The sequence below is a fragment of the Cyrtonyx montezumae genome, unplaced genomic scaffold, assembly GCF_038088225.1.
Source record: "Cyrtonyx montezumae isolate F1298 unplaced genomic scaffold, pur_monq_1.0 scaffold_8, whole genome shotgun sequence".
In the NCBI taxonomy this organism is placed as follows: Eukaryota; Metazoa; Chordata; class Aves; order Galliformes; family Odontophoridae; genus Cyrtonyx; species Cyrtonyx montezumae.
In genome coordinates this window covers 98,130,599-98,155,422 of record NW_027072089.1, presented here as the reverse complement: position 1 = coordinate 98,155,422, position 24,824 = coordinate 98,130,599, and the positions used below count along the sequence as shown (strand labels likewise).

The 24,824-nt window shown below is 40.3% G+C and overlaps 1 protein-coding gene across 1 annotated transcript in view; it reads left to right on the top strand.

Annotated features, from left to right (window-relative positions):
• Positions 1-3,521: 3,521 nt before the first annotated feature.
• The window catches only part of LOC136058703 (engulfment and cell motility protein 1-like), a 76,804-nt gene continuing 55,501 nt past the window's right edge, over positions 3,522-24,824 (top strand). The window contains exon 1 of the mRNA XM_065752364.1: positions 3,522-3,689. The gene's annotated coding sequence lies outside the window, so the exon portion shown is untranslated. The remainder of the gene's footprint in view (positions 3,690-24,824) is intronic.

The window sequence follows — 24,824 nt, the reverse complement described above, 5'->3', positions numbered from 1 at the left end:
ATATATGTATGCATCTTTAGGATGGCAGCAGCCTACCTGTTGATGTAGGAAAAGACTTGATTTTTCCCTGTGTTCAAAGTACAGGAGAAAGTAGTGAATACTGAGCATGCACGTTGGTGCTGGGATGGTAGAAATCAAACCCATCCATGCTTTGCAGAAAGTTGTTTCTGTACTTCATACAGACCTTCCTGGATGACATGGTGGCAGATCACCTCTGAAGGTCGTGTCTAATCTGATTTGCAGAGCTGCATCCCTGACAGGTTTTTCAGCAGCTTATGTATCACTGAGTTCTCCTAGTCAGATAAGCTTGGTCGTTTGTACTAAGGCTGTCTTCAGAGGCAGAAGGGATAGATCTCTTTGTGTCCTGGCCTAGTGTTTTGTGTGTACGTGTTGCTATCCAAAAGCTTATTTTAGTTGTATTAAACAACTAGAAACCTCCAGAACCTGGCTATTTAAAGTTACATGCTGGGGGTCCTGACAAAGGATGAACAGGGTTTTCTGATACCGAATTTTGTGTGAAGCCAAACTAGATTTTAAATACAGCCTTGAAAGTTTCTCAAATACTTCTTTGGAGTACCTACAATGAATGCTAACTGCTGATTTGACAGTGTAGCTGTGGAAGGGAAATCTGTAGGTTTTCCTGGGATGAGTGAGTAGGACAGGCTCTTCCTGGTAGAATTCAGCTGCTTCTGCAAATGGAGTTTTGAACAAAGCTTACTGAGAATTGACTTGTAACTTATGATCTTGAATGAGGGGTTACTGGGAGCCAACCAGCATGTCTGTGACTTTAATCTTAGTAGGTTAACCACCTTCTCCATGTAGGTATCTAGGCTAAAAATAGAAAACTCATGATCTGGAAGGATGAGTAAGCATTATGTCACTGTTGATTGTTCCTCTGCTCCCACACACAAACAGGTCTTTGCCCATCACAGCATCCTGCTGACAGCGGCTGTTAGATTGGAAACAGCATGTTTGGTGTGAAGCCTTCCTGGAAATCTTTGATCCTTTCAGCAGAACAACTTCATTTTATCTCACATACTTAGAAGATTTTTCTCATTTCTCGTTTATTATGTCTCTTTCAAATTACGTGGATTTCTCTGGCCTTGAATTTTTGATCTCCCTCAAAAGCTTCCTTACGTATTTGTGTCCTGTCCTGATTCAGAATACAGCAAACTTAACCCGTTTTTTCTCACCTGACAACCTTGGAAGGAAAGAAAATGCAATTTATGCCAGGAATTACTAAGAAAGTGGCAAAGGATGTAGTTTTCTGAAGTTTTTTCTGAAGCTAGATCTAACTGCTTGCTTTTAGAAGCAGCTGTCACTTCTTTTCCTTTCCTGTGGCAAGAAAAGGCCTTAAAATGGGTCTTCTGAATTTCTCACTGGTTGCCCTGATCTGGAATGCAGCCTTCTTCCTGACAGTGGGTAAAATGCAGATGAAGAGTTTGGGAAATTGGACCTTAAGAAGGTTTTTCCAGGTATTTCAAAGTTGCCCTCATAATCATTGTTTGTTTACAGTAGTGCTTGGTTAAACAAAACCTAATGGAGGATTTTGAACTCTGGATATTTTACAACAGGAAGGGACAATTTATGTTATTAGAAAGCTCTCCAATTTAATATTGGCTAAAAAGAAAAAATCAAATTTCCAGTGTAGAGACCCACTAGGAGTATAACAGTTGTTTGTCAAGAAACATTTTATGTATTTATTGGCTTAAGATCTGCATATTGACATTTTCGGGCCATAAGACACTACTATTAGAGCTCACAAACTGAATTTCAAACAGCTGAACTGTATTATCATTCCCAAACAAATGGTGAGATATGTACTTCATCCCCAAACCACCCTCTTCCTGTGTGGGATGCAAGGTGCAAGAGAGGGGAAGATGGGACTGGAAAGAAACTTTATTTCCAGCAAGTCCTGACAGCAAATCTCATCTTTACAATTAGTCTCCCTTCCCCCTAAAATGCACATAAACATCTTACTAAAGTTTAAGGATTCAGAACTAAAAGGCCACAAAAGCCTACAGGCTCAGGGTAATTATTGTAGAGGTGGTGCTGCAGGAAGTGGTGGCTCATGCTGCTTTAGAGGAAAATAAAAACCAAAAGAAATTAGTCATTGTAAGAAGTGAGTCCTTCTAACATCCCATTCCATTGGAGAGTATTGTTCTCGGTTTTTGGTCCAAACTAATAGAGTGAGAGATGTCTTGAAGATAGATCTCCTGGTGCTACTTTCTGTTCTCAACTCTTTTCTTCAGCACTAGGCCCATGGTTTCCAAAGACCTACCTGGACTTTAGATGGGGAGGCTGGCAGAGTAAATCTAACCAAGGGGTGGCCTTCATTCTACCTGCAGGGCTCCAGCAGGAAGCTTTTTGAAGTACCATTGCTTACTGTGGTAAATGCAGTGATGAGTTTCTCACATTAGAACAGCACAGGAATGCTTTTATATATATATATATATAATATATATAATAATAATAATATATAATAATAATAAATATATAATTATATATATATAAGGACCTTCATTTTTTTTTCTTTTAGTTTAAAAAAATTAAAGTTTCCATAACCAAGGAACGTGGTTTTCTTTTGGTTAATAACCCTCTGTGCAGACTTTTCCTGGTGGCGTGTCATCAGACCAGGGACAGAGCAGTGGGAGCAGTCTCCAGTGTAGCCTTTTGTGGGTTTTAGATGCCATTTTAGGAGCCCACTAACAGAACAACAGATTAATGGTGAAGTTTCTTGATAGTCGTGTCAGATTATGACCCCAATTTAAGGTGGAATTTAAGGAACTGGAAAGCAAGTTGTATTATTTTGATTGGCCATTCTGTGATGTTGGCTTACGTTAGTCCATTACTCAAACTTGAAATGGAAGTAATATCTGGATGCTCAGAGAGCATATGTCCTTGTTGTATGGATAGGTACAGGCTATTACTCCTGGCCATACACGTGTGTACACAAACGTGCAGATCAGGGTGTTTGCGCAAAGAGAGAGCTGATGTGTGCACATCTTTGCCTGTGTCTACTTTCCCAGTGCATCTGAAAAGAGAAAGCAAACTCCCTGTGAAATAAGCAGCAAAAGCAGAGGCAAGAGCTGAGCTTGCTACTGATCGTGAGCCTGGCGGCAGATGTGCCGCACAAATCCATCCCGCTGCATCCAGGCTGTTTCCATGGCGATGGAGCAAGGAATCGTGCGTCTCCGCTTGGCTCAGCTCGGTGAGCTCCCCACGTTCTCCCCAGCTCTGCCTCTCTCCCTTCAGCCCCAGGAAGGGAAAGTGGGGGAATCACAGAAATAGTCAGACAGCCAGGGTTTTCTTTTTCCCCTGCGATGCTGGGTGAGCGATGCTCTTCCTGAGAAATAGGGTCTCCCCAGCTGCAGAATAAGTGGGCAGGAGTTTCCCCGAAACGGGAGCCGGCTGCGATTGGCTGCCGTCACCCACCGTGCCAATGGGAGCCTGCCGGGCTGGCAGCACCACACCATAAGCCAAGCTGGGCGGCACTGGGACCAGGCAACGGTGTGCGGGGGCCCCTCTCACATGGCAGCACAAGGGACGGGGACTGTCGGAGAGCCTCACCGGGGACCATCTGCCACTTGCGCGCGCTGTGCCATCCTCAAACAGCAGCATTAAGTGGTTTGCTTGCGCTGGTGTGGGAGGCGATATGTCATCAGGAAGGATGGAGCTACGGGATCTCTGTAAGTACAGCTGTGCACTTTGTTGTTCCGCTTCAGCCTGAGCGTGGGTCTGTAAATGGTGTCGTCAGTCAAGGAGTGGCAAAAGCTAATTAGTGTTAGCTGCAAATAGCATAAAGGTTTTCTTAATTTTGTCTCACAGGTGGTGAGATGTGCTCTTACTAACAGTTCCAGGCACTGAACAAACTCGTTAGTTGCTTGCTTTGCCTTGGGTGGCTGCTCAGCCTAATTAAGATGTGTCTAAGAGGATGCTGTGTGCTCTTGAGGCATTTCAGGACCCTCTGTGCTTGAGAAGGGAGAGCGAGCCACATGGAAGGGAATGTTCCTTGCACAGAACTCCTAGCTGCCTGTGTGTAGTCACCAGCATCTGAACGCTGATAGCAGATGCACTGGTACTAGGATTTGTAAAGCACCAGTGCAGACACTGAGGCAAGGAAACACAAGTTGCTTATCGTTCGCTACTGTTCTCAGCACAGAGCATTGTTGCTTTTCCTGCATAATTCTTTTCTTTTTTTAAAAAAAATCTCTTTTGGAGAGGGCTTTAAAAAAGGCATGTAATTTCTTGATTGTTGATGGAACAGGTGAGTGCATGGTGGGTGTGAGGAGTTTCCTTGTCCACCATTGCAGGGCATGCGTTAGAAGTTTATTCCTGTGCCTGCTGGGGTTCTGCTTTTGCTTTTGTAAAGTGGAAACAGTGCAGTTAGAAGTAGGTCGTAAGGGAGCTGCAAATCTGTCCCTCTGTAGCCCTCTGGGGTTACTTGAGTTACACCAACTATGAATTTGTCTCAGCACTGCTTGTCTCTTATCGGATATTTGCTACTGGACGAAGAGCTTTGCAGATTTGGGGCTGGGGGTGATTGCTTAATCCTCTGAGAGGCTGTAGTCATCTTATCTGGTTTGGGAAAGCACATAGGAGGGAAGACAAACGGGAACAAAAGATTTATAAAAAAAAGTTTCTATATTTTTACTCTTCGTTCAAGTCATGGGTATCAGGAATTTTATATTAACAAAACTAAGTGCACAAATCACATGAAGCTGACTGTCTTTTAGGGATCCTTTTCCCATGTGTTGTTTTCATTTTAGAAATACAATTTCCTCTTCCAGTGCTGGGAGTCACTAGGAAGTGGCATTGCTGTCTCACACTGTGATTTTTTATTTATTTATTTTGAATAGGACTTAACTGATCAGTATTGCTTTTGAGATACTTGCAACTTGCAAGTTGTGTCCATGGAGCTTATTCCTTCTGCTGAAGTAATCAGCGTCACCTCATGTTTATGCTTAAAGGAATGGTTTGTGTTTTCCAGGAACTGTTTGAGCCAAATAAATTAGAAAAATAAAGAATGTAGAAAGCTATGCATCAATTTGGTGGGAGTGACTGCTATGGAAGCATGTAGTAAGCTCCTCTGTGTAGTTTTGAATGTTAAATGTGATGTACTACTAAAACAGGGGAACCCTTCATTAAGTTTGAATTATTGGCTTTTCTGAAGACAGGTGCAAGTCACTCTCCCTGTATCTTCCTGGGATATTTGGGTCCCATTTTGTTGAAATAATGGCCCCAGGCATCTTGTGGCACTGAGCTTCAAAACAATATTATCCTAATGTGTTCAAGAGAACTGTTGGCTTCTACTGCAGAACTTATTTTTGTTTAGCAATGATGGAAGTGCCCAAAATATATATTTCTTTGGAATAGTTATTTAGCTGCTATGTCACTTTTTGGAGGATTTGTATCATTTGCTTGTATTTTCTCAGCGTTGATCTAGCTGAAAATTGATAGTGGATTGATAGCTGAGATTGATAATGTGGGAGCCTAGGAGAACGTTGTCTTTTAAGGTAACTGCATCTCTAACATGTTGCCTTCGTTCTTGTTAATGCTCTAGGGATATAGCTGAAACAATGCAAACCTCTTATGTTAAGTCACTGTCACTATGCAAACACTGTGTGACTGTTTAAAATCCCTGTATCTCCCATAACCTTGTTTGAGGGGATTTGTTTACTTGTCTATCCTTGTGCCTTAGCTGATAAAAGGAGGGTGATGGGGCAGGACAGAGGCAGCCTATAACTGTTAAGCTCTGGATAGTGCATTATGTTAGTCTGTCTGCTGGCTTCAAACCACAGTATAGTGCCAGAGGTAGAAAAAATTGTGCTGCAGTCAAAGCCACATTTGCATTAGATTTTTTTTGACCTTATGGTGCAGAGAACAGTTGCTCGTCACTAGTGCTTGGGGATGATCTATGTGGGGGAAGCATTTCAGATTCCCAGGCTATAAGAGTTCCAGCAACAGAGGAGTGAGTAGGCTTCAGTGAGAGCTGTGGCATGCTGGCAGCAGTTGGGAGGATGCAGAAGCTGAAAAATGCTATCTTGAGGTAGCTTTAATTGGTTGCATTGGAAAACACTTGGTTCGACAGGCTCGTATGTCTTCTAAAATGCCTGGTGCCAGACCAAGTTGGCATTCTTCCCTTGACTTACACTAAAAGCCACCAGGCATTGATCTGATCTTCAGTCTTATGCTTAGATTTTTCTTGGAAGAGCAAAATTTTTGCAAAGGCAGCATATTATTTCTCTTCTCCTTTTGCTTCAGCAATGGTAATGTTGAAAATTTGAGCTGAACGGGTATTCCCCCATCTTCTGACTCATTTCATTGTGCTTTCAACTTAACAGGTTATCTTACATCTGCCTCATTCCTATAGGTTTGTCTATACTGGAAATGTAGAGTACAGAGGCTTCATTTAATGAGGAAGGTAGAGGCTTGGATGCATCTTCTTTCTTTATGCTAAGAGGTTCTGAATTGGAATATTTCAGTATTTCCCTCAATCTTAACCCTCCTGTTTCAGTAGAAACGTTGTGGTTGTTCTAGGTAAATGGATGCAAGAGCAACTGCTCATCAGTTTTGCATCAGCTGTATTTTTATTTTCATTCATTCAAGTAATTTTTATGCACCCCACAAAACAAATTATCTTCTATAGCTATTCCTGATGTTTGTACATCCAATGGAGTTGGACACTTTGAATCTGAATAAGGCTAATGGCTCAGATTAGAAGTTTCTTATTTTTGTTTGTCTCTGGGGAAAAAAATGCTTGCAGGGAAAGATACTCTATATGAGATATGGCATACATAGAAAAGCACACCAAGTCACAGAAAGCTTTCTCTTCCTGTTTCATATATGTACTCTTTATCTCAGATGGCAAGTGCTCACAGCGAAGCACCACCAAGCACAGAATAGAAGTGGAACAGCAGTAAGACAAAAACGGCTGAATGGTGAAAAGCACATTGATTTGCTTGACACCTGTTTTGTTCAACGTTGTGCTGTGCTAATCTGAAAGCTCCTGTGCGTCACCAAAAGTTCTCAGAACAATAGGAACTGTCAATTCCAGCAGATTTTACAGACCTGTCATTATTCTCCTATTGTCTTGAAGCACTAAGTGGGACACAGATTTTTGGCAGCATTTCAGTGAGTTGTCTTGTAAAGAGGAATCATGCATTGCTACTTCATGTATGTTATTATTTACCATTAGAGTGTAGCCCAGCACAGGCCACTGGGAGCATATCTGCTTCCATTCTAGCATGCTTATTTTATGGTACTTATTTTGTTTCTGGAAAAAAAAAAAACACCCTGTAGATTTTCTTTCACATTTTGACTCGAGGTCTCATAAAAAACAGGAATTACTAGAACCAATTATCCTGCTCCAACTTCTGCTCCTTGGGATTGGTGGGAACAGTGGCAATCAATGGTCATAAGCAGAATTTTTTTTACCTCTTAGGGTAACTAGGTTCTCACTCGCTTTAGTGTGAGTAAGCGCACACACTTGCTCTTTCCTGTTCTTTCACTGCAGACACTTGCTGCTGGTTAATAAAGAGTTCTCTGTTCCCCATCATTAGCAGCTACAAGCCACTTTTAGAGATGTGTCTCTGAATGGAGGCATGACGGGAAGAGAGATTGGTTTTGTGTTAGGGAGACTCAGTTTTAGAGGTCATGTAACTTTGTGTTTTGGCTTCCATAACTACCTCTTCCTAGTGGTATCATCCACATCCCTACCCAAATGAAACTGTTCACATATAGCAGAGGTAATGACATTCACTCTGAAAATGAAAGCATGAATTGAGTTACCCACCCTTGTTTTCACTTACATGTAGGGCCCATGTGTATTGCAAGAAATTTATAGCTTTTTGAAAAGTCTACAGAACATAACCTCTCTTTCTGTGGTCTTCGCAACAAATTCTGGCAGGTTTCTCTACTTAAGCGTTTAGTGGTTTAAAAAAATTATGAGGAAGTGGGGCCTCGGGAGAGAGATGACCTTCATATAAACTAGAACTTTGATTAGCTGTTTTGTATGTTTTAAACTCCTCTGTAATGCACAAAATCAGTCTTGTAATGGGGTGAAAAAGGAGATCTTCATATTAATTCTAGCACGCTGTCAAATTAATACATCAAATACTACACTCTTATCCTGAGTTGGTGGACTGCTTTTATCAGTGCTTTTGATGTGGCAATGAAAGTGCTTGTTCCGTAGCTACAAACCCAACTCCTTTAGTCTTCCCATCTGTTTGAACATCAGTTTTCTGAAAACTTGCTCTCCATATAACTATGTTCCAACCTTCACAGATGGGTATTTCAAGATACACATCTGAAGGCATATTAGGAGCCACAAAAGGGATTCTCTTTTAAACTAGATTTTTGAGTATATGTAGCCTTCTGGCTTGACCTCTAGATCCTCTCCCAGTTTGCATTTCAAGAAAAAGTACCTGCCCACATACGGTTATCTCCACCAAGATCAAAGCTGTCACTTTATTCTGACACCTGTGAGAATGAAATGGATATAAAAAAAAGTGGGGGAAATGCTGAAAAGGTTTGAATGATTTCACATTTATAAAAGGCATGCACCCACGGATCTCAGAAATGATGAGAATGCTTTCAAGATGAGCCGCAGCTCTTATGCTCAGAAGCAACAGAGCAATTTTTTATTTGTTAGTCTCACCTGGGTAATTAAACAGACTTGAAAACATAAACAACTATAGATTTTCCAGATCCATGCAAATATAGAGCTCACTTTGCTGTGAAAGTTAATAAGGTTCTAACTTCAGGGTGGGTTTTCTGCCTTGGTGTCTAATGGTATCCACTGTAAGGGATGGTGTTATTTTAAGCTGCTTTCAGAGCCTCTCCTCAAGGTGTGACATCTTTCTCTGTTTCCAGCCTTCTCTGGCAAATGTGTAAACTGTCTTAGATTTATCCCAGCCCTGGGGAATACATCCTGAAGGACTGTCTTTTTGTCCTATTAGAGATCTTCATGAGTAGAAATGTGGCTCTGTTGATCTGTTTGTGTTTCTTGCTGATGTGTATGAAAACAGCAGAGGGGCTTTGCAGAACCCATTGGCCCTTCATGTAAATCATGGATGTACGATGCAGGGGGTCAAGGTGTATATTTTACTCATGTGCCCATGCCTCAGCACAGCAAGAGCCTTTGGCTTTCAGCTTGAAAGGGTATGCCAGAATGTGCTGAAGCCCTTGAACCCCCTAGAAGAGGAGCATGTCCCCGTTCTTGTCACACCAGCAAGGCTATCACCTCTTCATCTGGTAATTCACTACATTTATGAGGAATGTTGTGGCTGGAAGAACTTGGTCTGTAAGACAACTAAGTCATCTTTCTTGTCTCCAAGACAAGTGGCTAAATTCTGTCTCAGGCCCTAGTCATAGGATGGGAAGAACCATAGAATACCAGTCTTGTACCTTGTCTCCCTCTGTGCCTTCACAAGGGACTTTCACTTCTCCCTTTCCCTGTACTCACGTTGTGGTGGAGTTCACCCATGAGGATGATAGGAGCTTGCAGAAAGAGGAGCCTCCCTGATGTAAGGCTCTGCCTTGTCTGTTCTGGCTCTCCAGGTCCTACTTTGAAACAGTTAACAGCTGTAAAAAGGTTATAAGGCCCACTCAGAACCATTTGCCTTTACACTAGCTGCTTTGGTGTGTAAAGGAAATAGGCAACAATCACAGTTGTTTCAGGCATAAATTCCTGTTTTCTCACTTCATAACTTACTTTCCTAAATCCCTTGCTCAAATTAACGCTCCATAACAAACAACAGCAAAATATATTGGGGGTTATGTTTAAAATGCATGCCTATTTTCATTCACAAGTGGATGTATGCTATTCTGTAGTAACACAGGAAAAGTACAAGTGAAGCTCAAAATAAGTTCTGCTTGTTCATGCATTAAATTATAAATCAACCCACTTTTGCATGTAGAATTTCCATCATTCATAAGTCATGGACTCTTACTCCAGACTGAACTTTGTACCAATCCCAGTAACGCTTTTCACTGCAAGCAGTTCTAGCCCAGTGAGTGTCATATTTTTTTTTAATTTTTAATACATTTACAATATAAATGGAAACTTCCAAGCAAGAATTTATTTAATGAAGTAAAGATCAAGCGTTTCATGCTTAGATCTGAGCACAAGCATTTGTCAGTAATTTAGTGAGATAAACAATTGGTGGATGTGCGTCACATTTTTGGGGGGATTGTGAAGCACTTTGCTGTCGAGCTTCAACCAACAAAGACATGATCACCTTTCTAACTCTGATATGCGTTACTGAGTATAAGTAATTGAAAGGAACTTTATTCAGTCAAAGAGATATGACAGATTGGTAATGTGAAAAATATAGGAAAGCCCTACAGCTAATTATATTTTAAATTTAAACACCTGAGCTCACTTGCTGTTTGTTGGAGAAGTTTACTGAGCTTATGGTTTAGAGGCTTTACTGCACCAAAATCCCAGTTTGCTACAGTGGGGAGCCAAAGATAATCATGGTATGCAGTTCTTGTGATTATGAAGAAACATGCACATTTAATTACTATCTCCTGCACAGGTGGACAGCTGGGCCTGAATTCAGATCACTTTAGATCGTGCCTTTCACATGCAGTCCCCATCCATGCTTCTGTATCATTAGTGCTAGAAATCACATCTCCTAACGAGAGGAATGTGCATCTCTGACATGTTAGCCAGTTTGAAGCATCTATATCTAGCTGCAACCAATGCTACAAGACCCCCTGTGAAGGATGAGTGTAGTAGGTTGTGTACGAGCTGTGTTCAGAGCACAGCAGTAATCCTTTGCAAATCCAGTTGCCTTGGCAGTACTCACTGTTTATGGGAACTTCTTCCTTGGGATGCAAAATCAGGAGCTGCTAAAAAGGAACACCAATGCAGGAGATGGGACCCTGGCTGTATTGAAACAAGTGTTGCAGCTCCCACTGGTTTCAGTGATCCTAGGTTTTTGCCCCAGAATCAGGGGCTTACCTTTCTTGTGGAATGAAGTGGTGAAATTGTACCATGTAGTAGTCAAAAGGCTCATCCTCCTAAGGAAAGCAGAGGATGTCAAAGAGCTCTGTGTGAGCCAGCTGCCAAACAAGAAACAATTTTGATTACCAACATATAATGAAAAATGTTTGTTCTACCAGGTATAAAAGCTTGTTCTTTTCTTTGCTGTCAGGATGCAGGAAGAAAGGAAGAAAAAAAATTACTTTTAGCTGGCTGGTGCATTCCAGCAGCACAGTCAGTCAAGTTATTTCATCATTCCAAGTCATTCTGTAATAGTATTGATTTGTCTTGCTGCCTTGCAACTGTCCCCCGTTGATAATTTCAGTTTTGTCAGGAGATGGCATAGGTTTTGTTGAAAACCTGCCACTTCCTCTTACCTGCAGCAAACAGTAGGAGAACAGAGCAAGATTTTCTACTTTTCATTGATGCCTATTAAACCGTGCTTACCCCAAAAACCTTACAGGTGCAGGAAATCTTTATTTTGGAAAAAGAATGCTATTTCTAAACTGCATTGACTCAGCAGAAAGGTGTATGCACTTTAGATCATAACAGGTATGATAGTCAAGCCCTATATGAATGCTCAACTCTTTAATTGTAACTATAACATTTTACATTTATTTTGACTCTCTAGTAGGTGCATATAGACGTGATAAACAAGAAGGAAATTGTGCTTTATTATATGCATAATTAAATAGTAACACACAACTAAGAAATTTGTTTTCTATTTCTTCAGTTGAGAGAGGGAGAGAGAAAATTAACCAAATGCGTTTAATTCATATCTAGGAACAGAATGCTTAATTCTGCATTTCCCTATTGTGCTAAGCAGACTTTGCTCATAGGAGCAATTTTATGTAGTCCAGTGGAATTATTCCAATGTGTGAGTGCTACCTAAGCATGGTTTGAGCCACTTTGAGCTCAAACCTCATATAAGGTTTCTTTGAAAACTGAAAAACTGAGTCCCTTGAATTTAGGGACAGAAGGTTATCATTGTTTATACAATGCTAGTGTGCAAGAATCCAATTAGAAATTATTGGAAAATCCAGCTTTGTTTTATGAAGTGGGAGAAGATAACCAGGATGCCTGATGCTGCTGGTGTAAGAAGAGAAATGGTATGTTTTGTGTGTTAAGATAAAAATGAACAGTTTAGTAATACTTCTTGTTTCCTTTGTAGTCCTTCAAGACTTCTTACTAACACAATTCACAGTCTCATCACTGGAAGTGTGAATTTGTGCAGAACACGCAAATTTCTTGTATTGCCAGGTTATTTCTATTCTTCCTGTTATTCTAAGCAGATTCAAAAGGCTTCTTCAAAATAATGCAGCTAAATTAATACACTGTACTGACAAATGTATGAGTGAAACAGGGATGTACAGCATCCTGAAGACGTTACCTACCATTCAAGTTATTTTCCTGCTGCTATCAGTCTTGAAAGAGGAGCTGAGTTCTGAAAATATTTTACCTGTTAAAAAGGGTTTTGGTATGAGCTCAAAAAGGAAGAAAAAGAGCAGCTTTCTGCTGTTTTGTGTGTGTTTTCAGGGCTGATAGAGAGGGAGATTAAACTGTGTGTGTTTGACAGCAGCATTTGAGCACTTGAGTGGAATTCTGTCTGCTGTGCTCTTAATCCTGTGGTAATTCAGGATCTGTAACCACTGATTCCTAAGCATGATAATCCAGGCCCCCTACAGTCAGTGGTGTTGGTCTCATCAAGAGCCTCACTGGCCTTTAAATAGAAAGTAGCTTAACCTGATGGGCAGCTAAGTGTTGCTGGATTTTCTTCTAAATGAGTTTGGCTGGTTTAGTAGTTGGTTTCAGTGTAGTGTTTGGATATCATTCTTCCTCTTTTCATCTTTTGATGATGATCTTACTGTAGTAATTATGAAAGTTATTCCTACTTAGGAAATTTCAGTTAATGTTATGTAAAAGCTTTCCTCTGCACCCAACACATTTTAGAAATCTGTTCCTAAGATAAAGGAATTTAGAAGCATAAATGCCCGGATTCGCTATACAACTCACAGTCTTGTTTTGGAATGAGGTCATAGGTGTTCATATATGTCAACCAGTCGCTTTTCAGTAACATCAGTGGGCACTCGGATTGCTCCAGGTTACTATTAGAGAGACATAGTAAATTTGATATTGGTCATATTGATCTTCTGTCAGTATGTACCTTCTAGGCATATCATAGGAATAACCTGCAGAAATGCACATGATACTAATTAGAAAGGTAGCTACCTACTATGTGTCTACTAAATTTACAGATCTGTTATTGGCAAGAAAGATCACCTCTTCCTGAGATCTTTAGTACACTTAGTTGAAATCAGGAAAACTGCTGGAGGTTGTCTCTAAGGCTCCAGCAATGTAAAGTCAGAATCACTGAGTGTGTTGCCAAAGCAGAAAGATGGATGGAAAATAATCAGCAAAAGCCCAGAGACTAAAGAGAAGGTGGAAGTTCTTGTAGTGTTTGAGGGCAAAGAAGAGTTAACGGTGGGGAAGGCAGAACTGCGAGCCAAGATTTGTTGTGGCTGGCAGTCTGTGTTGTGAAGGGAGAACATTCATGCCATGTCCAGAATGGAAATACCAAGCCCAACCTTGAACAACAAGTTATTCTTTGTATTTGGCAGGCATGCTATCTCTGAGAAACAGCATGGGAGAAAGCACTGTCTCGTGGTGTCGTTGTTGACTAAGTCAGGCTGATGCGTTCATTCACCTACCACAGACTTTTTTTGCCTCCAAAAGCCAAGGAGAGGAATTTCACCCTTGTCTTCATGGCTTTCTGTCTGGGACATGCATGACCAATAATGCAGATACAAAATATAATGAAGATTCAATGAAATAGCTCAAAGAATACATACACTTGCATCTCTAGGGCTAGGATTTCTCTGCAAATGGCCTGAAATAAAGCGTAAAACCAATTTACCGATGTAAACTCATTATATTAGCCAAGGGCTCTTTTATAATTAAAGCATTGAGATTCTAGTCGCTTGAAAGAGATGTGAAATTTTCTTCAACAAAAGAGTCTTTGTAGGGAGTCAGGAATAACCACTGCAAATACATGAACTCTGAAATGGTTCCTGATGCTCATCTAAACTTGTATCTAACCCACTGGGTTCAAATGAGGGGCATTTTTCCTTAAAACTTAAATTTTTCAGTATTGGAGCAGTCAAACTTTGGCTCTGAAAGAGCTGAAGCATGGTCAGTTGTATATCACAGCATGTGTGAGAGTACATGATGGGCAAAATCTGGGCATTGTTAAGGTTTAGACTAGATCAGTGATGTCTGCTTGCTGAACCATGCTGGCTCATGGTCATGGGCTGCTTCAGTGTTATGCAATTGGGGTGGTCCTGCACTATGACCAGAGCCAAAGGGTCTTCTTCCTGCATGTGTTCTTTTCTCAGAAGCTTGCAGGTTGCCTCTGAGAAAGGAAGAGTGGAGCAACAATCAAAATAGGCAGCAAGAAAGAACAGTTCAACTATTTCAACTATTTTGGAGGCAGTAAGGTAGCTTGCCCTCAACAAGATGGCTATTAAAGAGGACTTTTCCACCTTCTTTTCCTACAAATGCTGGTATTGGAAAAGGTAGTTAAATGATTTGTTTTATTTACACTTTCTGCATTTCCTGTTATACTGGGAAGCTTAATTTAATCCAAATTAATAAAAGATGATGCGGAATCTTCATGTTGGCCAAAGAACAGTCATCTTTAAGGTAGAAATGTAAAAAAAAAAAAAATCTTACAAAACAAAATGCCCCCTGAGGATTAAAAAAAAAAAGCTGAGTCCTGCTATGTTTCTACTGTACATACTTGGCCCTTTCACCCCATTTTTTTCTTCTGCTATCTTAATGGTCTCAGCTGATGCAGTAATGGGCTCCTGCTCATTTTTACACCTCAATCACATTTAGAACCTGACAGCTTTATCTTTCTGGAATACGAACACTATTTGCAGCCTACAGCTGAAACAATTAGTTATGAAACAGAAAACAGCTTTGTATTAAATAAATGAAAAAGAGGAACCTCCAGCTTGCAGACACGTTTCACATTTTAAGAATTTTTCAAAAGAAAGCAAAAGAAAAAAATTCAAGTGGGTGAAAAAGCCTCAGAGTACTTAGCTGTATTTTTTTGAGACTGTAATTGATTTAAACTAAAAGTCATTTGAGAATATACAATAGAAGAAATAGGCTTTGACAAGAGCAGAGGGAGAAGGATGGAAATAGTGGTGTTACTATATGTACCGTGTGCACTAAAAACAGCAACCAAAGGGAGGAATTTGACCAAACTCTATGGAAATGTATCCTTTGAGCTCTTAACCGAGTTGTTCTGTTCCTTTCTCGGTTTCTCTGGGCAAAGCCCTTTTCTGAGGGTTAAATTAATCCCTTGTGGAGCTCAGCTGAGGATAATTAAGTTGCCCTCGGGTACCAGTGTAGCCCTTGCGTTTGACCCATAGAAGGCTGAGCCTTTGTTCTTTCTTCACTGTGTTTTCAGGCAGTTTTGTTTGTTGGATTAATTAAAAACATCCTCTTCATTGCCTGGGCTGATGTGCTCTCTTACATGGTATAAAGGAGGTTCCAGTGCCCAGCCACTTGCAGCATATCCATGCTTGTGCAGAGGCAGTGGAAAATGCAGCTAACGAGAAACTGCATGACCCTGGTCATATTTGTGAGCAGAAGTGTGCATGTTCTGGTAGAGCCCATGTGGGCAACCTTTAAGATGTGAAGGGCCTCTCTGGATTCCAGCAGGCTGTTCTGGTGCTTGTAGTTTGTGATTCTGGAGCCACAGGCGTTACTTGCAATCAACCACTAAGGGAGAATTCAGTTTGTTGGAGGTGAAAGCAGGGTATTTGACCATGTGGTCATCTGGAATTTGCTCTAGGGTGGCTAAGCTGAGAGATCTGATTCAGTTCTACATGCTGGATTTTTTTTTGAAGGTTTTAAAACAGGTGTTTTTTTCCTCAATACTTGAATGCATCACTGTCTACAAATACATTACTACACCACAAACTGGTATTAAGTTTTATCTGGTGTAAGAAACAGACTGCATTTTGGTCCAAAGGTGCTTCATTCTTCTGAGTATTTTGTCTGCAGTGACCTTCCTCTTCTGTTTCTCCTTTGCTTTCTTCCTGGCACACTATTCTACTTCACTTGCCTTTTATTCTTGCATTCTTTTCTATCCTGCCAGTGTGCATATACGTAGGCACCACAGTGCAGCCAAGCAGAGATGGTGCTTTGCTGCAGAGTGTTAGAAGTCACATACTGCTGAGAGAGAAGTTACCTTATAATAGCAATCAGAGCATAAAAGCTTTTGGCTCTTTCACTTCGGTGCCGTGAAGGTAGAACTAGCCTAATCCCCACCATCAACCTCCTTCTCTGCCACCCCCTTTGCTTCTCTACTCTCTAAATTTTCTGTGAATTAGTTTGTTCCTTCATGAAACAGGAGATCTGGCACAGCTGTGTCTTAGTGTAAGCATTTCATTTCGTGGTTCAATAGCAGTAGAGGTAGGCAGCAGGTTATTTTGTCATGGGTGGCAGTGAATGGTCTCTGACAACTTGAAACTCTTCAGAACTGGTAGGACATATCAGGCTACTGAAATTTGCAAGAGGAAAGTTTTCCATAAGTTCAAAACCAACCTATGAACATTAAAAAGGAATTTACAGCATGTGCAGACCACATCTCAGAGATTTTTCTGATGGCCAGCCTGTCTGCTGGTCCTTTGCCAATGTAGCTGTTGGGTTATGTGGCTACCATTTGTCAAGAGGGTGTATTCAGGGGGGCAGTAGTTGGCTCAGAAAGGCTTTTTTCTAAGTCTTTAGTTATGTTGCATTTGTTTTGCATTGATTCTAGAGAATGCTGATTAATGTAAATCATCTTGTATTATGACACTTGACCAAGGCCTGTAATCATGGCACTACTTCAGCTGTGTCTGATTGAGAAGATCCCAGATTAAGCTGAGTACTTGTGGCAAGGATTCCCCTCTGTGCCAGCTGGAAGGCTGGAACCAGCTGCATTCTGAAATTTGAAAGAAAAAATGAAAGAATCTCCAAACTGCTTTATAAAATTGTCTCTTTCTTATTACCCTAATCATATAAGTATGCTGAAGGCTGCCATCAGAGTGCTGTTGTTTTTTTTTTCCTTTTAAATCAGACTTAAGAAAAAAATACTAATGAACATTTTACTGAAAGGATCACTCAAGTCATCTAGGTCCCATCCCTACAACTCAGTAATAGATGTTAGAGCAGAAGAGATCACTGTACTTCTGTTCCCTATGTCTTGTTGCATGCAGCGTTTCCCAGTGCCCTTTAAGCCATGTAGATCTACATAGAAAACTGAGTAGTCTGTATAATGTGCCATGGTACAGATCAAGAAGATGTATTCCAGTGTGCGGAGATATTTCATTTCTTAAATGAATTAGTCTCACCTCTGAGAGTTATATTTTGGAATGAGATTCCTAGGTAATGTAGAGGAAAAATACTCAACATTTTCAGATACAGTACTATATGTTGCTTTCCCTGTTCACTGTGACATTGGTTTAAGCCCAGTGTGCCTTTTCCCATTCACTTACTTAGATGTAGCCATTCCCAATCTTTAGTACTTGGGAGAAGGAAAGCATGGAAGGATTAAGTGATGTGTCCAAGGTCATACAAAAGCATCTGTGGCATTCAGCAGTTAAATCAATGAAATCAATGCATCCTAAATGTCAGCACACAGTTCATAATATGAAGGAGTGGCCTACTTCCATTGTTTTTTAGTATTTCAAGTAGTATTCTTAATATGAACCTTACTAAGTTTTTTAACTCGACTTTACTAAAGTACTGGAAATTGGTCATATTTAGCCTATATTTAAACAGAATTGCTGGTCCAGTACTTAATCTTGGGCTGTCTTTTCTCATTACGATTGCCATGTGTTTTCTTTTAAGGAGTATTCTTACTGCTGTCAAAGCTTAACAAATGAGGTATGGTTTCACCAGTGAAGGCTTTGGGCTAGGGGCTTTGTTTGCTTTCTGGCATGACAAACATTTATCTGATCAACATGGAGCAATAGCGAAGTGATGATGGCTAAACCAGATCCTGCAAAGCACAATAGAAGCATTGATATTGCAAATGGAATGAAATATAATGAGATGAAATGAGAAGCACTGTGCTCTTGTGTAGGTTGCTCTGAGTGCAGAAGAACTTTGAACTCTAGAGGTCCCACAGCATTCTCTTTGTTTAAGTGTCAAGGACAAGAATTGCACAGTTGTGGAAATGCCCCACGCTCCATTTATGACAAGATCCTTTAATACCAGTAGTTTGATCCTGCAAGCTCTTGAGTGTTATCAGCTTTCCACATTTTTGTTATCAGTTGAAAAGATTAAATATGGGCTCCTGTTAAAAGGAGACAAGACCAGAAAATAAATTAAAAATTGGCATCTAGAAGCCTTTTATTTTGGAGGAATGTATCTGTTCAGAATGTTGTTTTCCACAACTGGGCATCTCTGCGTTGTATATAACATCACCACTTAGCATAGCAGATAAAAGTCACATCTGTGGCTCCATTCGTCTAACAAGCAGCCTTCCTGCAGGCTCTCTAGTACTTACCCGAGGGGGAGTTTGTAGACCTTATCTAAGAGGAGGAATTGCTTTGTTGTGGTTTTGACATATTCTTTAAACAATATTCAAAAACCATCTGAAACCACGGTATATAAAGAGATCCTTTTTGTGAGTCTCAGTGGAGAAAGCAAGAGTGAGAAATTTGTGTTCTGTTTTCTGGCTTTATTCTGCCTCCTAGACCTTAGTCAGGAAGCTGTTTAAGTCATAGAGCATGGTAATTAGTATTGAAACAGAAGAAATTTAAAGACTTTCTGCTGCTGTTCAGTGTTCTTATTCACCTGCTCCCCTCATCATTTAGATGATGCCTCAGACTGGTATGTTTAACTGGTGTCCTGCTTACACTAGTGCAAGACGATGTAATGCATTCTTCATTTGACAGAGTAATTCAATCCTTATTCTTTATAGGACTTATTGGAAAATGCTTGCAGTGCTCTGCCTAGTTTTCTCCAGCCCTGACTTGTGAGCTTGCAGGATATGTAGATTGCCATCAGATTATATGATAGAGTGCCTAATACACTGGAAGATGACACTCCTTTACATGTGTACCCAAAGCACACTCAGGCTCTGAGTTTGAACCCTGAACTGCTCTAATTTACTGCAGCAGCTACCCTCTTGCATTAGGTGAAATAGAAAGTTCAGTAGAATTTTCTGTCTCATTACAGAAGAATGTATTTTTATAATATTGACCATCACAAGATAATAAGAAGAGAGTGACCACCTCTGCTTGGCTACACACACACCATCAGAAGCCAGTCTTGTCACCTTGTCCTGTCTTAGATGTGCTGGAAAAACTGGGCCAGCAACCAGGGGTTAGTTCCTCCTTCTCACCTGCAAGGAGACAGGCTTGAGGCCACTCAAGTATTTCATTCCCAGGACTTGGCTGTAAAATCTAAGTTCGCATTTAGAGGAAAATACACTTTAGTTTTGCTTGAAAAATTCTCCACTGCTTGAAAATAATGGCTATGTTTACAACAGTAGCAGCAGCAGCCAAATTTTCAGGAAGGAAACCTTGCTGTTTGGGGGCTGGGAAGATTGCTTCTAGTAATGTAAAATGGCAAGAAAATGGCATGCTGCTGCTGGAACAGGGCAAAGAAACGGGCTCTCCAGGGCTGACATCCCTTTAGCTTCCCTGCATTCTGGAGGATCCCCAAGGCCCCATGGAAACCAGATGCATTCCTGCTGCAACAATTAATGTAACCAACCCTTGCTGGACAAGAATGTTTAGGGGGGGAAAACGCTACAGTATTTTCTTTTGGAAAATTCCACTACTGACATGGAAAGCAGCAGGGTAACAGCAAAGATGGATTGCAAATTTTGACAGCACCGACAGGTAAATATTGGCTTTGTGCAAACAAGTTTCTATAAATAACCTGTCTGCTCCAGAAACTCCACAGATGGCAGCAGGGCTGCTGGGGTATTGATTTACCCACTGTGCTCAGTGCAGAAAAGCACAGCTGTCAGCTTTGCTGTTCTCCTCGTTCAGAGTGTTGTTCCAGCTCCTGCTGAGAGCTGCATGCCTTGTACACCATTTTTCTTTGGCAAATGGTGATGAAGATTAAGAGCCCAGAAGAAATAATTTGAGAGGAAAACCTGCCAAAGCTACTACGAACAAATGAACAAGGGTAGAGGGTAACTAGAAAAAAACTATGTATGTATCCACACACCAAAAGCCAGCAAGAACCTCTCTCTGTCTTGCTCAGTTTATGTCAGGTAATTTCATACAGCTTGCAGGCGTGGTCTGAAGGCATTCAGGAGTATAGTGGATTTGAAGGGCAAGGGGAGCTTGCAAAGAAGCAATGAAGAGCTCGTACATCAGGGAGGAAGAGGCAGAGTTGAGAGGTAGAACCTGATGGTTATCTTTCAGGAGGCCTTGCACACAAAAAGAGGTTCTGCCAAAAGTCCCTAACAACCTGAAATAGCTTATAAATAAATGGCAGTCAAGTAGGCCAATACTTAAAACAGTCACTGTCTGCTTTTTGGCTTGAGAGACCCCTGAATCTCAGGATTATCATTTTCAGACATAAGTTAACCAGCACTGTCACTGTCTCATTAGGAAAAAAATGTTCATTTACAGGCATAGTAAATGTAGACTGTTTATATAGGATTTGCTTTTTAAAAGAATGTTTCAGATTTCATAACTGAGTTCCCTCAAAATGTTTGCCTGTGGTGCAGGTTCATTCTAAAGGCTGTCAGTTAGCAGAACTATGCATCTCCCACAGTAGACACAGCGTGTGCCATTTGGGAGCATTTTCTGCTGTTTTTCTATGTAATCTCTGTGTAATTATGCAGTCAGCCCAGATAATGAAGTTTCTGTGTCATTATAGCTAGATCTGCATCAAGGATTTTGCCCAGAACAATTGAATTCCATCATTTTGTGTTGTGTGGCCTTTAACAAGTAGCTGGCATGGCTAAGGTGGCAGTGATTAAGAAGTAGAGATCTGACTTAGTTGAAATAAATGGTTAGAAGAAATATTTTTTCAGTCCATTTGCTCAGTTTGTGAACTTAAGCTTAGATAGGGCTGACTGTCATCCCTCCCAAAAGTGCTGAGGCTGTGGGAGGCTGCAAAGAGGGCCATGCAAATATCTTGGGATTGTTGGGGATGATTGTCATTATTCTGTATAATAAATATTTTCAATTTTACATTAACAAGATAGACCATATTTAACAGGGCACAAAGTATTGTCAAGAAGAGATTTCTGAGTCATGGAGTGTTAATAGACTGAATGAGCTAAATGCTAGGCATTGCTGGAAAGACAGAATTTCTATTGCCTTAGTTTATTTTTAAGCATTTTAAATGTTAAGGAATCTGGTGTGTCTTGTAGAAGTTACATTGTTCCATAGAAAGTTCATTTCACGTACTGAAATTCTGCCTTGTCTCACTAAAATAAGTGGAAAGCATCCTTGGCTCCTGAGCTGTAGGTCAGAAAATTCACAAACACACAGACGAGTCAAGCAGCTAGGACATATTATTGCCTGTCCTGTTTGCAGCTGAGCCCCATAGCTCACTAAATCCCTACTGCCATCTCTGTTTGCTTCTCCAGAGCTTGCTGAGCATAGAACTGCTTCATCTTTCATGCCTCAGTACATTGATGAGGTGCAAAGTAGAAAAGGAACTGAGTACGGTGTGCTAAATATTTTAAGGCCAGATGGACTGCAGCTGGAAACCTTTCAAGCATTTTGCTAGATTTTCCTGTGTGTACAATGTATAAATTTAGATTTATACGTCGTATATATTTATACAGATGTATACCTTGTAGGAATACATTGTTTAAAATACTTATGTCTCAAGCTTTTCCTGAAATCCACTGAGTCCACTGTTTTGGATTCTCCTTTCTCATGTCACACGTTTGGCGGAGGAATAAAATACCAATTTGTGTTTCTCAGAGGAGAGCAAAAAGGCATCCTGTAGGAGTATAATGCAGTGTGATGTCGGCTGTCACTGCTGTGTCCTGCTGAGAGGATTACTGACCTGCGAGCTACTGCTTCCGTGCTCTCTCATTCCAAGTAGAGATCATGGCATTTTCATCGTAGTGTTATTGCAGTCTTTTTTAAAACCTGACCTGTAGGAAGAGAGGAAAGAGTTATGTTCAGAGAAAGCTGCACTGAATTCTTCCCAGTCAACACTTCGACTGCTTTGAACTGTAATAACTCCATGTCTGATGATGTGGACTGTTTACGTGGAGTAGGCATGTGCCTATCTAGGGATATTCAAGGATAATTACAGGCTTCTCTGAGATCTATTTTTATTTTTTAGGAGGGATGTCTGTGTTTTCTAGTAAAAGTTACTCAACGCTACAGAGCCATCAGTGTTGAATGCAGCTTCTTGTAAGAGCTGTGTCAGATCATTTGGGATTTCAACAGTAAGGCGATAAAGCCTCTGAAATGTTAGACAAGCAGTAAATAAACTTTAGATGTAGAAAGTGATACCCTACACTGGATGGATTCCTTCACCTAAGGAATCTTAAAAGCCTACCTGGAATATATGTGCTTGCTCCAGTTCAGAATAGTTAGTGCCCTTCAAATAAATACCATTGTTTTTTCTGCAGTATGCTCCTGTGGCGAGTAACTGAAACTGCTCCTGATTTATAACTGTGAGATAAAAATTAGAGGGAAAAATGCATAGTGTTCAGCATAATTAACTTTAAGTGAAGACCTACACAACTAAAAGGAATTCCTACATTGCCAACTGAAAAAATACAAATGTTATCCATTGATGACAGAAGCAAGCACATTGCATGAATGGTCATTCAAATTGGCAGTCTGTGCTGAGACTGCATGTATGCACAACACTGTACACAAATATACATTAGTGGGAGACCTGTACGTCCTCCACTGTGTTTTCCTGGGACAGTGATTTTTCACCTCTGTCAGAGTATGTCATGCATTACAGTAAGTGAACATTTTCCTAGTTTAATCGCTAACCTGCCTCTGTATCAGGAAATACGTTGCCATGGGCACTACAATAGGAGAACTAAGAGATGAGCTTTTTTGCCTGGTTGGAGCTGAAAAACGCCTGTTTTTATTTTTGATACTAATTTGTTCATCGAAAATGAGGATAAAGAAGCGTATGTCTCTTTAAAATATAATTCTAGAAACATTTTTCAAATACGCTTTCTGATATGTAAATAATATTCACTATATGTTTGTTGCTTGTAGTGCCTGGAATAAGCTTTTACAGGACTTCACATTTTGACACCAGATTGTTTTCCAATAGTGTAGTCCTCTACTTAGGATCAACAAGGAGAAATCACATCCCTTTGCTTCACTCCAAGATGAACAATACCCATCCTGGTTATTGCTGAGTCCCATTATTTAACATTCAGTTTCTTCCCTGAAGTACACTATGCTTCCAGTATAGTGCATAATGAATTACTTAGCTGTGCGGATTTAAATCCCAGACTGACTCATCCCTTATTTGTTTGTGGCCGTGGGTTTGTTTGTTTGGTTTACTTTTCTTTTTTAGGGAAAGAAGATTAAACTGTATTAAACTGGTTTGTTTTGTTAGCATGTGTGGTGATGAGTCTGTGACCTACATTTGTGGTGGGTAGTGTACTCTTGCCCTATATCTGAATAACAAATGACAGAAACATTAGTGTGAGTTGACCTCTTTTTTGGAATATTCTTGGGCATTTTATATCAAAGGGAAATACTGAGATAACAATCTTTCATTAAATACTAATAAAATCCAGAAGAAAAGTAACTAGAGTTACTTCTATTACATAGTGTGCAATCAAACACTTGGGTTGGAAGGCCACCTTAAAGATCATTTAATTAATGTATACACCAAACTAATTGGAAATGATGAAAGAGCAAATCTGGAGACAAAAGAATTGAAAAATTTTTTTTACATAGTAGATGTTCATGGACAAGATTACATAGGTAGAAGTTACATTCTGCAGTCCATATCTGTTTTGAAAGGTGCTTTTATCAAACTTGAGCAGTGTTAACAAGTAATCACTATAAGCTGGCTTTCTCCAGATGCTCCAGATAGGCCAAAGTCTCATGCATACAGAATTAGCTTGACTGTTAGTGTTCTGAAGACCTTGACCTCCAAGAAATGTGCACGAAAACACAGGGAGTGCCCTTTCTTTCCCTGATGGCAATGCTGCATTGATGTGCTGAGGGAAGAGCGTGTTTGTAGCCTTTGTTCATGTTAATGGGCTTCTCTGTTCAGTAGGAGAATATAACCCTGTAGGACTCAGGCATAGTTTACATCATCAATATTGCAGTCAAAATAATGTATTTTCCCCTTGAAAATTACTGACAAGCAGTTTTTTGAGGATCTATTCTAAATTGAAACAAAGGAATTACTTCTGATTCTTCTGAAGTCGTTTGTTACCCAGTAGGTCTTTGGCACTGTAAGGAAAGCATGCAAGAAAAGGGAAAAAAAATCAAAGATATTTAGTATTCAAACCAAAGGGATAGTCTCTGTCCATTATTGGAAATCTGATGTCAATAGTGATGCACAATTGAAAAAATGTAACAAGAGGGAGTTCCTCTGGAGGAGTAAATAGCAATGTCTCTACGTCCTTCAGCAATCCATTTTCAAACTGCTGTCCAACCAAGGTCTGAGGTTGTATTATTTCTAGAAATTCATACTGGCTTCAACTTGCTCTGAATCTGAGCATATATCAGTGGTATAAAAAATGTTCACGCTTCTGGGAAGCTGAACTATGAGGTCGTTTTTTCAACAAATTTGCTAACTGGCAAAAACATACCAGCCTCATCTTTCAGATTTTATTAACCTTCCTTTTTCC